Source organism: Cyanistes caeruleus, chromosome 13 (genome assembly GCF_971803275.1).
Source record: "Cyanistes caeruleus chromosome 13, bCyaCae1.hap1.1, whole genome shotgun sequence".
Lineage (NCBI taxonomy): Eukaryota > Metazoa > Chordata > Aves > Passeriformes > Paridae > Cyanistes > Cyanistes caeruleus.
This window is the reverse complement of record NC_141713.1, coordinates 18,087,349-18,104,132: the sequence shown is the minus strand read 5'-3', so window position 1 is coordinate 18,104,132 and position 16,784 is coordinate 18,087,349.

Below are 16,784 nucleotides of genomic sequence, written 5' to 3'. Positions count from 1 at the left end.
GGAAGAAATGTGAATGGCAGAAGCTGCAGTCCTGGCTGCAAGCTAGTGTTGTCACCTGTAACCTTTGCAAGAATGTGCTACTCTCAGGCCACCCTCTCTGCCACAAGCCACCCAGCTGACTCTCTGGGGGACCAGTGGGTGGAGGGATAACATTTCTGGCTTTCTCAGGCTCAAGTCCCTGTGCCATTCAGTGTGTGATGTTTTCACACTTCTAAAGTCCCTATGAGTTTTCTAACCTTACTCTTAACCCAAATAGAAAGGGTCCTGGTTCTGTGCTGAGGTAAATTAGCAGGTATGTCTAGCAATCAGCATGGCTACCATGTATCATGTCATCTTCACCTTTGCCCTCTTGACGTGCTCTCTTTAAAAAGTACACATTTATCAAAAAAAGCAGCCTCTTTGTTTGATGCTATCTGTTGGTTTGATAATTAAGCCCCATGGAAAGTACTGATATCAGCCATGTGCTCAAGGATTTGCCACCGATGTCCCAGGTTGCATGGCCCTGTTGAACTTGAGGGGTTTTCTTTTCTTCAGCTGCAAATGGTTCATTACTTGGGGCGTAAAATTATTGAAGGGAGGATTGTTATGGTGATCTCGGGGTTTTGGGGTGCTGCTGGCATGACCTTGCTCTGAGACAGAGCTGTTCTGTGACAGGGACACCACTGTCTGGGGAATATCTAACCATGGCAGTGGGAAAATGAGGATTGTGGGTCCTGGTGCTTAGGGAACTGCCCTGATGTCCTCTCCTTGTGCATCCATCTCACCAAAAGGGCATTGGGCATGGTGTGAGCTTACCCCAAAAGCTATTACTCACTCCAAAACTGCAGAGACTTGTGATCTGTGATGCTTTGCTCGTGACCTTGGCAGCCTCAGCTGGGGGAACCTCAGGCCCTTGGGAGAGCTGTGCTGTCTTGAGGAAGCAGCAGTCCATACTCCAGCACATGGAGAAACTCCAGCCAATAGGTGGATGAACCAATCAAGAGATTTTTCAGGGTCAGGGCTGTGTTACATTGGGAAGTGAACATGCAGCTCTGTCTTTCCAGACAATTTCTGCAGGAGCAGCTCTGGCCACACTCCCTCCAGCAGCAAAAAGCAAGTGTCTGTAGCTGCAGAGTGGGGACAGGCAAGACAGGACCCATTGGTCCCCTCGAGAAGGGGAGAAAGTGGAAAATAGCCTGGAGCAGGGCTCAGTGGGGGAGATGTGGCCATGGTGGTAGAATTGCCTCTCCTGACACAATATAATCAGCTCATGGCTTCTCCCCAATCCTCTTACACCCCTCCCATTGCACATCTCTCCCCAGACGTGGCCATGTGTGCTAGCAGAGATAAAAGCTCTCTTCCCACACGGGCTCTTCTCCCCCACCATGCTTAATCATGAGCCAACGTGGCAAACAGCCTTCCTGAGAGAAGCCCCGGGCTTGGCTCTTCGCTCTCCCTCCCTGCCTCCTGCCTCTTGCCTCCGCTCCCTCTCTGCCCTGCACCCTGGGGCTGCCCGCACACCCCTGCAGCCTGCACAGCCATCACGTGCCTCTGATAAATGAGCTTCATCTGCACCCAAAATTAATCACATTGTCATGCTGGCAGAGGATGAGGCAGCTGTGTCGAAATGCCTGAATCCCTGGCTAATTTATCACAGGGGCTGGATACAGAGCTGCTCCACAGCTCCTGCCGCATGGGGACATGCTCCGGAGAGGCAGATGGTGACGAAGAGCTGGGAGGCCTGGGAGCAAATGCTCGAGAGGACGCATTCTCCTCCTCCCCAGAGCTCAGCCACTGATTTTCAACCAGGAGAACCTAGTGGGGGATTGCCTGTGCCCAGGAGGGCTGATGCTGCTGGTGACAGCCCGGCTCCTCTGAGCCACCTCAGACCTGGAAGCTGATGTGTCCTCCTGCACTGGAGCATGCTCAAGAACCTAGAACAGAAGACTAATGTGGGAAAATAATATCAGGGAATTATTCCAGGATTTCCAAAGCCATGGTTTTTGTGGATGGTGGAAGCAGGAGGCACCCAGCCAGGCTGATGTGTCTTGTTTACTTCATTGCTCCAGTTTTGCTCATCGGAAGCAAAGTGCTCACCAGCTGTGCCCGTGCTGCCTGTGATGGGCTGGGATCAGTATGGAGAACCAGCTCCAGGGCCAAGAGCTTCCAGCTGGGCCAGTTCCTGGTACAGGACAACAAGGATGGGGGCCAGTTGCGATGTTCACTCCTGGTATTGTGCATCTTTCTGGGATCCGCATCATCCTGCTTGCTTGTTGGCTGCCAGCTGCTCCTCTTTATTTCAGTGTGGATTTGCTGGGCAAACTCTCTTCTCATAAGTCCATCCCTAGGACAGATGTGGATTTCTCCAATATATTCACTCTTGCTTGTCTTGTGGTAATTAATTAGTAATTCCAGACCAGACTCAGCTCTGGAGTGCACGTTAACTAATTGGATGCCTTCCAGCAAATCCCAGCAGTCCCTCCACGATGGGAAAGTCACGTGTTCCTTTTCTGCTTCCTGATTGCTTTGTCCCCCATAGTCGATGGGAGCACCTTGGAAGAGATCCACTGGGGCTGCTCTCCTGGAACTAGCAGGGGGCTGCTGACAACACAGCAGGTGCTTCCTTGGGGATGCATAATAATGGACAGCAAAGCAAAGCAACACAGAGATGCCCCGTACAGTGACTGGTGGCATCCTTCGCTGTGCTCCCAGCTGCTGGAAGAGGCTGGAAGAGGCTGGAAACCTGCTCTGCCCACTGGTCTCTCAGGGTTTCACACCAACTCTCTTTGCAGATGTTGTCAGATGTGGGTTTTTTCCTCGTAGCCTGGCATAAATGCTGGAAAACTGTTGTCCTGTGCAGTCTGAAGCTCTGTGTTGTTCACACTTTGCTGTCATGGGGAGAACTGGTCCCATGTTTCTCAAGAAAAGAGGCTTTTAGCAATAAAATTGAGCTGCTGGTGCTCCCAGCAGCTTGCCCAGACTAAACAGTAAATGATTTTTTTTTAAACTTTAAATCTTAGAAGGGCATGGACTCCCTTAGATCAGCCATAAGCTGGTGTTCAGATAAACATGGTCTCTGAGGAGGAAAAAGGAGTGTTTTGGTCTCTTGTGCATCTGAGGGCCACTGGGCACCAGCAGTCACAGGCAGCTGAGCAAGAGACAGTGGAAAGCTCAGCCTGAGCATCTCTGAGCCTCCTCCTCAGACCCTGCAGCCTGCTGGGCTGACCCAGGAGCTCTTCCTCCCTCCTCACTCTGAATGCTTCAGAGTGGATTTTGGGGCTGGGCTGTGCTTGTGACTCTGTTTCCAAGCTCTTTGGAGTGGCAGATGTGTGCCTGGCTGTGAGCAGGAGACATGTCTGACCTGATGTTCATCCTTACTTCAACTCCCTCAGGGCCTTTGGGGGATGATGATGCAGCCTTCAGTCAGCACAGAGGAAGAATTACAGTTCTCTTGGCTCAGTTGCATGTTCAGAATGAGCTGCTGCCAAGACAAGGGCTCCCATGGGTGCCATCCCTAACCCTGGTGGCATGGCGATGGGTCCTGGTGGTCAGCATTGCTCAGCCTTGTTGAGGCTGCCTTATTTTTTTCCTCTGCTCTTATGTTTTTAACTCAGGGCTACAGCTGAGGTTTTGTAGTCACCCCTTTGCCAAAACATGACTGGCTTGTGCCTGCTGTTGAGTGGAGAGGCCAGGTAGGAGCCAGGAAGCAGCTGAGATGTGATGTGGGGAACTGCAGATGTGTGGTCACACCAGAAAAAGAATTGGTCACACCGCCTAGGAAATAACAGCTCAGGTTTCAAGAGAGTGTGTTGAGAGGGTGGAAGGAGCCTGGCAGCAGAGGATGTAGATGCTGGGAGACTCCAAGAGAAACCTTTGCTTGGGCTGTGTGAGGAGAAGTGCTGAGGGTCAGTCCCAGGTCTCACAGAGGTGGCTGGGCTGCTGCTGGTGCTGGGACAGGGCAGGGCCTCCTGCCAGAGTCAGGTCTGGGCAGCCACTGCTGGCTCTGCTCAGCATTTACCACCCCCTGGCTGGGAGGGAACACAAACACTACTCCAGGAACTGCAGAGAGAGGCATCCCCAGGATGCTCCAAGGAGGCTGAGCCATCTCAGCAGAGGGAAATGCTTGTCTGCCCAAAGAAAAGGCTTTTCCAGACTCTGTTAGAGCATGGGGAGAGAGACTGTTGGGGCTATTTTGAAGCAATTTGTGGTTGGAGATGCCCAAGTCTTTTAGGACTCAGAGTAGTTTCCAAGAGGACCTATTCCCTAGAAATTCAAATTAACTGGCTCTGCAGATCCCTGTGTACCAGAAGGCAGGACAACACTCGAGGATTTGTCATGGCAGGGCTGACACCAGCCTGCTTTTTCCTAGGTGCAAATAACTGTGCCACAAATTACATCAGACTTTGCTATCCATTAACAATCTACTCCTTTGATCTTTTGTCAGTGTGAAGGAACTGGAAATGTTTCTTTGAGTCTAGCCCAGCCCCAGGGTAGTAAATTGGACATCTCTTGTCCCTCTGTCTCTTGTAGAATCCATATGGATGTAGTGGATTTAGTGGCATCTTGCATTTTCCTGTGTCGAGGCACAAATAATGGTATTTCACCCCGGCATCCATCAGTGCAAAACCCCTTCAACCACATTTTGGAGAGGGCTGTGCTGTGAATCCCCACCTGTGCTCCTGAGCTCAGCCTTTGGGGGTTGGGCATGGTTTGAGAGGTGTTGTGCATGGTTTGTGTGGGGGTTTGGCATGGTTTGGGTTTCCTTGAACCACCATGCTTTTGGACAGAGCTGGAGGCACCAGCCTCCCTGGCACACTCCAAGGCACACTCCAGGGAGCTGAAATAACCTCGAGTGACTTTGCAGAGCCTGGTTTCTAGTCCCTGTCATTAAACACCCAGCTGTTGAGATCTTTTATATGTATTCAAATTGAGACTTGGCAGGCTTAGGTAGCAGGGAAGCTTGCCTCAGTGACCAGAAAGATCTGTCGAGCTCTTAACGCAAACTCCATCACACCTCAGCCAGGATGTGCAGGGATCTGAGCATGCCAGGGATGCTTTCATGGGCTGAGCTGCTGAGACTGGGTGGGAAACTTTGCTGTGTTACTGCTGGTATCCAGCCCATAGGAGCTTCCTTAGAGACTGCGGTCTCCAGACACCAAAAGAAGTACTCAGAGCCCCCTAAAGCACACAGGGGCTACATTTTGTGCTGAGGTCTTGAAGGGAGAAGAAGGCTCAGCATCCTGAGGTTTTCCAGGCAATGCCTGAGCTGAGAGTAAGGATAACCGCCTCATCACACTGGAGCTGGCAGGAGAAGATGGCTGCTCCCCTAAATTCCACATTTGTCCATCACTAGCGATAATGCACCAAGAAATAAATGTCACTTACAAAATTTATGGGAGAGCTGCTTTTCTAGTCTCCTTTTTTAAGGTTATACTAAAAATTAAAGCACATCTTCCCCCAAGGGGGAGCGGCAGGCTGTCACCGTAACAAATGTCCCGGTGTGTCACGGAGCAGCACACATGTGTGTGCACACAGCGTGCGCAGACATCGAGAGGCAAGTGGAGCCACTCACGTGGCTGGTTAGCTGAGGAAAATCGTTATTTTTATACTTACACTTTATATGGCAATTTCCTGGCCGCGGAAGAAAAAAAAAAAAAAAGGGGAAAAAAAAAAAAGGGAAAAAAAGAAAACCACCGGAGAGTTACACAAGCTCAAAACCGAGTTCCCAGTATAAAACCTGGAGCGTGACTTCTTTATGCAGCGGAAGCGGCTGCGGGCACACAAGGCACGGCCTCCAGCTCATGTACAGCATCCCATGCCGGCAGGGTGGGATCCCGGAGCCCCACGGCGTAGGCACCACCAGCTTGCAGGAGGTGTTTTTTAAGGATAAGCAGGGGATCGGTGTGGCTTTGAGGACTGGTTTCCCTCGCTGCCCCGAGCGGGGGGCTGGAGGTGCCGTGCCGCGTGTCTGCACGGGGAGCTCCGCTCGGGGACGTTCATCAGCTCTGGCAGCGGAGCTAATGCGATTAAGGGCTTTTCTCGCCCTCCGCTCTGTGCTCATTAACATTTCCCTGCTAAGGGGTTCAGAAGCGTCGCCTCATCTCGCCGCAGCTTTGGTTTGTGCGGAGGGGAGCGGGCGGGCGGTGCAGGGGGGCTCTGTCCGGACAGGCCCGGTGGCTGCAACAATGCACCGCTGCAATGCACTGCAACAATGCACCGCTGCAATGCACCGCAACAATGCACCGCTGCAATGCACCGCAACAATGCACCGCTGCAATGCACTGCAACAATGCACCGCTGCAATGCACCGCAACAATGCACCGCTGCAATGCACCGCAACAATGCACCGCTGCAATGCACTGCAACAATGCACCGCTGCAATGCACCGCTGCAATGCACTGCAACAATGCACCGCAACAATGCACCGCTGCAATGCACCGCAACAATGCACCGCTGCAATGCACCGCAACAATGCACCGCTGCAATGCACTGCAACAATGCACCGCTGCAATGCACCGCAACAATGCACCGCTGCAATGCACCGCAACAATGCACCGCTGCAATGCACTGCAACAATGCACCGCTGCAATGCACCGCAACAATGCACCGCTGCAATGCACTGCAACAATGCACCGCTGCAATGCACCGCAACAATGCACCGCTGCAATGCACTGCAACAATGCACCGCTGCAATGCACCGCTGCAATGCACTGCAACAATGCACCGCTGCAATGCACCGCTGCAATGCACTGCAACGATCCCAGCAAGGAGCGCTATTTCTGCCCGGGACTGGGAGCTGGGGAAGGCAGATGCCCTGGTTGAGGGAGGGTGAGGCTGCCTGCCTGGTAGCCTGCGAATGGAGACCTACAAACAGCTTTTCTGTGGTGTCACAACCTCATTCTCTGCGCAGGCAGGGAGAGAGCCCAATTTTGGAAGCCTCCTTCCCAGATCTCACAATCGAGAACCAGGAGAGATATTTTTATGTGGTCTTACAAGTAGGTCTTGAGACATCTCTAAGTGGGTGCTTCATAGTCTGTGTAGAAATGAAAGCCTCCCATGCACCACACAAAGCCCTTCACAGCAGCCAGCCCGTGGCTTTGCCCTGCTGCTGCCACCCTGTGCTCTCCTTTTGCCCCATGTCCCTGGCCAGCTCTCCTGGGGGCACCTAGAGCAGGCTGACAGGAGTTCTGACCCCTGCCCAGCAAAATTTGATGCACAAGATTCTTCTAGACTTTATGTGGTGGGTCCCAGATGTCTTTTTAGTCACCTGTAATGTGTCAGTCTGTGTTGAACCAAAGAAGAAAAGTGTGTTTGATGATTTTTTTTCCTGAATATTTTAATTCTTCCATCCAGAAAACCTGATTCTCCCATGGAAATTGTGTTTCCTGTTTGAAAACAGGTTGTTAACACGCCACTCAGCACTACAGAAGGCTGCTTTTCCAGGGGCTAATACTTTAAGATTGACTGATTTCAATATCTAGCACACTACATCCTCTGATTCAGCCTTTTCCCTGCATCATCGGGGCTTTTGTGCTTTTCCTTTCTCCGATGTGGATCCTCTGTTGCCTTGCAAGACCCAGGCTCCTGCTGCAGCCTGGCTCAGCTGAGCCGAGGAAGACCTCTCCACTCTGCCTGCCTGGCTATTTCCACGAAACCTCCAGGAAATTAATAACTTTGAGATTTTCAGCTGTCACTCACAAGCTGTTGAATTTGACTGCTGAGTCTGAGAGTAATTAGGGTAGACAGACAACACGTGGAGCACGTGATGGCACAAGGCTTGTTTTCTTAAGGAAACCACACCAACAAAAAAAAAAGAAAAAAGATCTAAAAATACCTCTTTTCAAATTTTTTTGCCTTGTTCTACCTGCAGACAGCTCTTGACTGGTAGTAAGGGAATGTTGGCTGCCTTAGGGTGGTGTCCAGCACTGGGTGCTGTGTGGGCAGGATGGGTGTTCTTGTCCCTGCAGTCCTTGGGGGACACGGGGCTGAGAACCCAGCGTGGTGACTTTGGTCCCTTTGAGATGACACCGGGTGTGAACGAAGGATGTGACACGAGCATCTCCTGCAGTGCTGTGCTATTTCAGGGCAAGCCCATCAACTCAGAATAATCTTTTATAAATAAAGGCGATTTTAATTAAAACCACAAATTGTTAACAGTCTATTGCATTGCACATTCTGCTGAATAGCAGAGCATTCTTTAAAGTACCTGTTAAAATACTGAATGGTGAAGCCATTAAGGGATTTTGGCTGGTTGCTGAGGGTGCTACCTTCAGCCCTACCTCTGTGTCCTGCTCCAGGCCACCTTGGTGGCACAGGAGGTCTCAGCTGAAGCAGCCAACATTGGGTTTGGATGTGATGCCTGATTGCTTTGTATGCCCCATCTTGCCCTTTGGAAGGGGGACATCAGCATCAGGAGCAAAGGGCAGGCAGGGTTGTGCCGAGGGAGCTCCTGAGCCTCTTTCTGTGTTGGGAGGAATGGAAGATGCTGCCTAAGGCTTGCAGTGGAGCCTCATGCTGCAGGCAGAAGCAGGCAGGAGGAGAAGGACGAAGGCTGCTGCTGAAGGCTGCAATTCCTGGTGAAATCACTGCCCTCCAGGGTCCAGCTTTGTGTCTGGGATGCTCAGAGAAACCCAGACCCACACAGTTTCCTGCCCGTGCCAGCTTTTATTCTCTTTACCCGCTCCTCTCTCTCGGTGCTGGCGGGCAGCCCAGTGCCAGGCTTTTTATGGTTTTCTTTTTGTCTTTTTCAATGAGAATAAATCTTTTATCTGTTGACTGTGAGACTGTGCTGCAAACAGAGTCATACAGATCTTGTGGTTTTTTTTATAGCCACCTCCATCTTCCAGGTTGATGGTTTGCAGCTTGGTCAGTGCCTGGAGTTGACACCACTGCCTTTGGATGGAGATTAACCCTAGCTGCTCCATGCTGGAGACTGAGATGCAGGGATGGAGACCTGCCCTGCCACCCCCATGATGTACTGAGTGTAACAGGAAAGGGGAAGCATGTGGCTGGAAGGAGGCAGATACAGGGCAAGGAAAACCAGCTCATTTTGCTTAATTATGACTGACTGTGACAGCCCGCATCTTTAGTTTGAAAAGTATCTGTGAGGTACGGGTTGCTTCTCTCAAACAGGATAATTATGTTAATTAAAATGCTTTCTTTATGGCAGTTCTGATTAATAAAAACAGTTCCAGTGCTCTCTTTAAACACGCTAACCTTCTGTTGTGCAGGAAAACTGGCTTTTCTCAGCAATTTATGACTTTTAAAACAGATTAGAGTGGGACAGCCTGCTGCTTTCACACAGTAACGCTTCCTCCCCGGGGGGAGAGCAAGGCAGCCCACCAGCACAGTGCCCTGCTCGCAGGGAACAGACGGAGCAGAGCACTCGGGCAGCGATGCCGGAGCAGGCAGCAACATGTGCCCGTGTGGGAGCTCGGGATGGGAGGCGTCAGAGAGCTCTGCGAGAGTGCCAGAGAATAAAAATACCACTTATTTCTCTAATTGCTGTTTATTTCCTCTGCAAAGTATTGCGATAATTAACAAGCTCCCAATTAAGAAAAAATTGTATGTAGAGGAAAAGCAGGTATGGGTGCCAAGAGAGCTGGGTTTGTGCCAGAGCATGGTGAGGGGCAGTGGTGGTGGTCCCTCTTGCTGACCACACGGGATGGGGTCCTTTGGGGACTCCAGCACTCTGCAGGATGTGGTGATTTCCCAGTTCCTCACCAGAGACCTTTCCCAAGATGACAGTTGTGCTTCTGAGGTTTGAAAGCTTAGGAACTCATGTGACCACTGGTGTGGCTGCCTCGTGTTTCATCCTTTGCTGGTATGCTGGTCCTTGAAGGGGTTTACTTCCTGTGAGTGGAGGTTCAAGGCCCCCGAGCACAGTCTGGTGTGGGTTTGGAGAGGGGCTGAGCATCCACCACTCTCCTGAGAAGCAGTGGCAAAAACTGGGGGGGCTTGGTATAGAGATACAGGTATGCAGATAGCTCTGAAAATATAATCAACAGGCAGCCTGGTGTTCATAAGGAGGCACCTCTTGGTGTTCATAAGAAGGATGGGTTTGGCACACACACTTGTCTGCAAATGCCAGTCCCCAGCCAGATGCATGATTCCACTGTGGCAAGGAGGTTTTGTGTCCTCCCCACCCTCCCTTTTCCTTCCATCACACCTTTCCCCTGGCTTGCTACCCCTGCTGGGCCAGATGCTGGAGCAACACGTGAAACCGTTCTTAGCTCCCATTTCCCAGGCCCAGCAAGGGACTCTTACACAGGGCAGTGACTTACATTGGTCCCTTCCCTTCCTCTATGCCCAGGAAGGGACCAGCACTTCCAGCAGCCCCTCCTCAGGTTCACGGTGTGCTGCTGAGCCCTATGCTTTGGCTGGTGTTTTGGGAAAGGTGACACCCTCCTTCTGCCCTGCAGGTAGCTGGCCAGAGGAGTTTGGGTCTGTTCTGCTCTGCTCCTCCAGGAGAGGAGGAAAGTGAGTGCTTGTCCCTGGCTCTGTGTAATGCTGCATGTGACCAACAGCCCTTGCCTAAAGCATTAGTTTGCCATTGAGCTGTGACTCCTGATGTAGAGCTGGTTGACTTCATTGGGTTTGCTTGACCTGGTGAACAGTTGGCAGGCAGCCCCAGTTTCCCTCTTTTGCCATGTTTGAAGTATTTTGGGAAGGATTGGTATGGGAGAAGGGGAGTAAAAACCCCTATAGGCTTTAGTGTATTGAGTGTAGGCCGGGGGAGGGTGGTGAGGGGCTGTGGGGTGAGGTTTCTGCACACATCCAGGGAGGCAGTTTTGCCCTTTGGTGTGTTTGCAACTCACAGATCTTGGTGAGCAGTGCAGTCATTCAGGGAAGCTATCCAGAGCTTCCCTGCAGGTTATCCCCCCAACTTGGGGGGCTGCAGCCACCCCAGCATGGCTCCAGCCCCCTGGCACAGCCCTTTCCTTGCCCTGCAGGCTCGGCTGGGGCTGGCTCTGCTCCATTCCTCTCCTCGCTGCCCCGTTTACCTCTGCTATATTTACATGTCTATTTTATGATTTCAATTTTTAATGCTTCTGCTCTTTGAAGATGCTTAATGCTTTGGAGTGGAACATTTTCTTCTGAGTCCTGAGTGCCAACTGAGGACAGACCAATAAATCAACTAATAACTGGAACCTCATTTTCTGCTCCCATGGCTGTGAGTTAACCCTCCTTGTGCCTCCAAGGCTTTCCTGGTGTTTTCCATCTCCCTGGGCAGGAGAGTTGCCTATGCCAGCTATGAACATCCTCTTGCTGGGCAATGTCAGGCCTTTGGGATTCCCACGCTGGGCTGTATCTTAAGTGGTGGTTTCTGGCTTTATCTTAAGTCATGGTTTGTAGCTGCCACCTTCTTTCCCCTTTCTGTCACCACTGGTCCCAACACCTCACTGGGTCAGCAGAGCTGGAGATGAGGAAGGCAGCTGGTAGAAAGTGGGTAGCATTGTAGGTGGGTCTGGCAAGTCACGCAGTGAGACCCAGGCTGTTCCAAATCTCCTCATGATGGGACAGCCAAGTTCCATCTTTGTGGCTTTGTGAGGCCACAGAATCCAGGACCTCTAACTATGCTCTGCAGGGATGACATCCAGAGAAAGCCACTTCCTTGCTGCTTGCACAGGGAACTCTGGCTCTGCTGACAACTTGTGGCAGAACTGGAGGAACACCTCAGGAAGGTATCTCATCTCCCTTTCACTGGCAGCTGGAGCTGATGAATCCCCAGCGCAGGAGAACGTGCTCTGCACTATGAGTCTAACAGAAAGTGGCAGATCTTAGGTAAATCTTCTTTCCAGCTATTCAGCCTAGCCCCCAAGGGCTGAGGACTTTCCACACTGCTGCCCTCATTAATCCGACTCTATTTCCTGTTCTCATTCATCTCAATAACATCTAACTGTTTAAAGAAGCACCTCCTTTTACCTGATCCTGCAGCGAGGTCTGCAGGACGCTTGCAGGACATCTGTGTTTCCCCTTGCATGTCTACACCTGCAGACTTGAGGATTCAGGTGCTAGCCCTGCTCTCAAGATATCTTTCCTGGGACAGGCTGCTGGCCTTACCTTGCTCTAATACTTCACTGCCTGTTGAATTATGAAAGCGCTGCTTGTATCACCTGGCAGATGGCCACAGAGCTGCCTCAGCTGCTCTTTAACTTCTGACTTCAAGGTGTTGCATGCATTAGCCTCATCTGCTCTGCATCTGGAGCCAGCTGTGCCCACGGGCTGTGCTAATGTGGGGTGCCCAGGGCCCTGGGGAAGCCCTGGCCTTGCAGAAAGCAGCCATCCCTAGGCTCTGCTCCCCTCAGGGGGCTCTGGTACAGTACTGCTGTACAGTGGGCAGGGGTGCAGGCAGAACAGGCAGGAGGGTCCCCTGGGCCAGCAGCACATGGGGCTGGACACACCAGTGTCCTGTGGTGAGCCCTGACAGGCAGGAGGGCTTGGCATCCCCATGTCCTCCTCCCTGACCAGAGGTGCTGGAGGCCCTCTGGTCTCTCCACGCCCTGGCACCAGCTGGGTGCCCTTGGCACTGCTGATCCAGAGTGGAAGTAGGCTTCACAGGGCTCCATGGCTGTCTAATGAAGTGCTGGACCTTCCTTAAATGCTTTGTGAGCCAGGTACATCTCCTGGTACGTTTCCTCTACCACAGAATCACAAGGCTGCATAGCAGGAAACCAAGGCTATGCTATTCCCATCTTTATTTTTTGTCCCTGTGATGCTGTGGGTTTGCTTCTGGGGGCTGGGGCTGCACTGCAGGTGCCCAGCAACAACCAGGAGTGGGCTCAGCCACGGTTTGATTCCCCCTTTTGTGGTCAGAAGTGATTTGTCCCTAGGGAGCTCTCACAATCCTTGCCTTGGCACAGCCTGGTCCCCAGCCAGGAGGTTTGGACTTCTCCCCAAGCCAGGACATGGTTTTGGGAAGCCAAAGTGCCCAGGGCTGGTTGGCAGACCTGCTCTGGTGCACAGTTGATGGCTCAGGCTGCCCAGTGCCATCTCCTTTGTTCCCAGTGAGTGCTGGGAAAGGGTGGGGAAGGGAACAGAGCCCTTCTTCCAGCCTTGTGCTCAGTTGCTCTCTGATAGCCTACCTTGTGTTTATCCATAATTACATTGTGGTGACACAGCTATGGTTTCCAAACCCATACACAAATGCTTAATAACCTATGGGAATGCTTTCCCATTCGTTAAGGGGCACAGGCTGGGTCCATTTCCCCTGATCCTGTGCAAGCCAAGCATGGGACAGCATTGCAAAGCTGGTCCCCTCTCTGCTGGGGACCTGCCCTGGAGTGATACCACCTCTGTCCCCTGCATCATCCATCAGACACTCTGGAAATGGAGGCAGAGGGTATCAGGGGTAAAATTTTCCATTGGAAAATGTATTTTTTTATCAAACTACATAATCAGAATCTGCATGTAGCCATGGAGCCAACATTCAGGTGGGAGAATATTGAAGCAAATCATTCTGGCTTCTGTCTGTTGACAGTGTCCAGGAAATTCAAATGCGTCTCTTTGATTTGATGTGTTTTGACTTTTATGTTTTAATTTAATATCCAGGTTGTATTCAACATTTTATTATGGTTCGTGCTTGAGAAATTAAATACTTTTTCCCTTACTGCAGCAAAATTCCTGAATATTTCCCAGTGAAATGCCAGTGCTTGGGTTTTTCCTGAGTCCTGTCCTGCAGGTGATTTTGATTCCCTGAGTTCAGTGCAAAACAAAACTCTTCATTCAGGAACTTTGCACAAACCAGATATTGGTTTCTTTTAGGCAGTTTCTGAAAATTCATGGCTGTTTGCTTACATGTGCCTTGGAAATACCCTGGAGCAGGTTTGGAGATCTGGGGAAGCAGCACGTGTCCTTGTCTGGCATTTGGAGGTGCTGCTGAGGCAGTGTAGAGGTAGATTGATTTATGGCTTTGACCAGACTGCCAGGGGATGGTGGTGTCTGGGGAGCACCATGTCCCGTGCTGTTGTGGGTCTGTTGCTGGGGATGGTGCTGGGACGTGGCACATCCCTCTGGTGGGTACATCCCTCTCCCCTGCTGTGTGGCAGATGGACCACTCTGCTCTCACTGAGACCAGAACAGTGTGGGGATGCCACAGATTAAAGACTCCTTCGCACCCCCAGTGACCCCCCTGAGGGAAGTGGAGCTGTAGGCAGAGCTCAAGGAGACCAGAAAAGCTGCTGCCGCCAATGCCTGATGGCTGTTTCCGTGCACATGAGCTCGTGCGCAGGTGTTTGTGCATGCATGTGGGGATAAAACAACTTTCCAGGCAGTTCTTTTAAAAACCAAATGACAGCTTGTTTGCTGCTAGGATTGCAGGCCTGCCTGGCAGAGGCTCCACTCTAGAACTTTGGAAGCTGCCGCCAGCGAATAGCCAAACACATTTGTACAGGATCAGTCGACAGCGTGTTCCAGCCTCCAGCTCTGGCAGGGGGGAAAAACTGATATCTCCCTGATATATGTGTTTCAGCACCAATTATCCAAGCCTCATTTGCTCTAAACTCACAAGACCATGTCCCATGACATCTATTAATTGCATTAAAGATCTCTCATTATCCTGAATCTCCAGGATGCCGGGCTGGAGTGGCTCATGCCCAGGTTTTCTGGGGGGCACACATGTGTGGGCACATGGGATGTACGATGCATCTCATTCAAGGCAGGCAGGGCAGGCACAGCCACCGCTGGCAGCACTGGCACGTTCCTCTCAAGTTTCTGTTCCCAGTTATTCACAGCTGGGTTGTGGCTGATCCCTGGGGCTGGATGTGACACTTGGCTCAGAGCAGCCTGGCAGAGCCTTTCCTGTGGTCCCTGAGGTGTCGGTTCTGTGAGGGAGCGACGCTGCCAGCACGCCACACCACACGCCACCAAGCACGAGCCCAATGCCCCTTCTTTGCCAAATACTTATTGTTCCTGCTTTGAACTTCTGCAGAGTGAGGTTTGCCAAGGCTCCAACATGAATCATTAATTAATTCCTGGAGGGCTCTTTTTTTTCTTTTTTTCTTTTTTTTTTTTTTTTTTAATGTTGTTTGTTTTGAGTGTTTTTGGTTTTGTTTTTTTGGTGTGTGTTGTTTTGCTTTCATAATTGAAAACGGGGGAGAGAAAGGCAGTGTAGGTGCAGGATAGCAGAGCTGCAGTCACAATCAATTAATCATTCATGGTCAGGAGGGTGCTGTGGGTGCCCTGCCCTTGCTTCTTGGGCTGGGCTGTAGTTGCTGCTGGGGCTATGGGCACCCAGATTCCTGCCCTTCAGCTTCAGCTCTCAAAGAGCCTGCCAGGCTCTGTGTGAGCAAACATACCCTCCTTTGGCTGTGAGCATCCCTCTCCCCTTGTCACCCTCCTCCTTCATCCTGTGTCATGGTTGGGTCTCCTCTGGTATTCACAATTCTGGGGGTGCCCTTTGCCAAGAGCCGTGTTGGATGCAGGGACCCTGAAGTTCAGTATGGAATTGCATTGATTCCTTTGGAAACGTCATTCCTTGATGAGGGCTCTGGAGGGGCTGGTGGAGGCAGAAGGCTCAGCAGGGCGCCAAAGAAAGGAAAGGAAAGGGACAGAAAAGTCTCATTAAAAGAGAAAAATACGTTTTTATTTAACGGGGCAGCCTCAGGATTGCGGAGGAGGGCAGTAAGGTCTGCTTGGAGGCTGACAACCCAACTTCTTGTACACTGTGTACTCCAGTCCCCGACCATCCCAGTTTATTCCAGTGCATTGCTCAACTGGGGAGCACCAACTGCGTCGGTCTAAAGGTGCTGAAGGGAGGGATAGGCCTGATCCCAGAGCTCAGGGAACACAGCAGGAATGGGCAGCATTTGCAATAATGCCCAGACCCTCAAGCCTGCATGAGCTCTTGCCATTTCCACCCTCTTTCTGGTGTAATAACTTGTTCCTTATTGACATTTTTATTCTGAACACAGGGAAAATGCCAGAATGGTAATTGCTGTACATGTAAAGCAAGGCACCGTGCCATATCCTCCAGATCATTTCCTTCCCCCTTCCCCCAGCTTGTAAGGCCTAGGTGGAAGTGAGCAGTGACTTGGCTGGAGGGTGGGATACGGGGACACACATGTGCCATGGAGCTGCCACCAGGTGGGTGGGGGTGAAGGCAATGTCCCCTCCTCCACAGTGACTCACAGGGCTGGGAATAATACCAGGTCTAATTGCTCTGCTAACAGCTAGACCGCTGCCTCCAGGACCACTTACATCTGCAGGTACCTTGTGGTTTCTAATACCATAAGAAATACTCCTTGATCTCATGTTTACCAGCATGCAATTGCAACCCCTTGATGTCTGCATAACAGCTTTCCATCTCCTGGTTCCCCACAAACAGTGACAGAGCTATGACAATCAGGAAGGAGGCAAACAAGAAGCAAAAACCCACTGGGATCCAGGGAAAACGCTGTGTCCTGCAGGATGTAAATCGAAAATAGAAATGCTCTTCCCTCCCTCCACCCCAAAAGCATTTGATAAAAAGATAATGTATAAAATGTAGAATTTTGCAAAGCCATGGTAGCTGAGTTTTTTCATGCAATAAGCCAGAAAATGTTTACTGCATGAGCAGAGCAGAAACTGTAATGTTGTAAAATGAGAGTGCTGGGGAGCCATCTGCTTATTGACTGAAGTCTGGAGCACAGGCTTTCTGCTACCATGTCTTGCAGGGCTGGGTGTGCACATGTGTGCCAGGGATGCACAATGAATGTGTGCTGCCAGTGTGTGTCCTTATGCCCAGGGGCTGCTCGTTCACGCTTGGAGAGACCTTGGGGTGTTGTTGGCTTACACCAGGATGAATGGTGGCTGGAGATGGCAGGCTC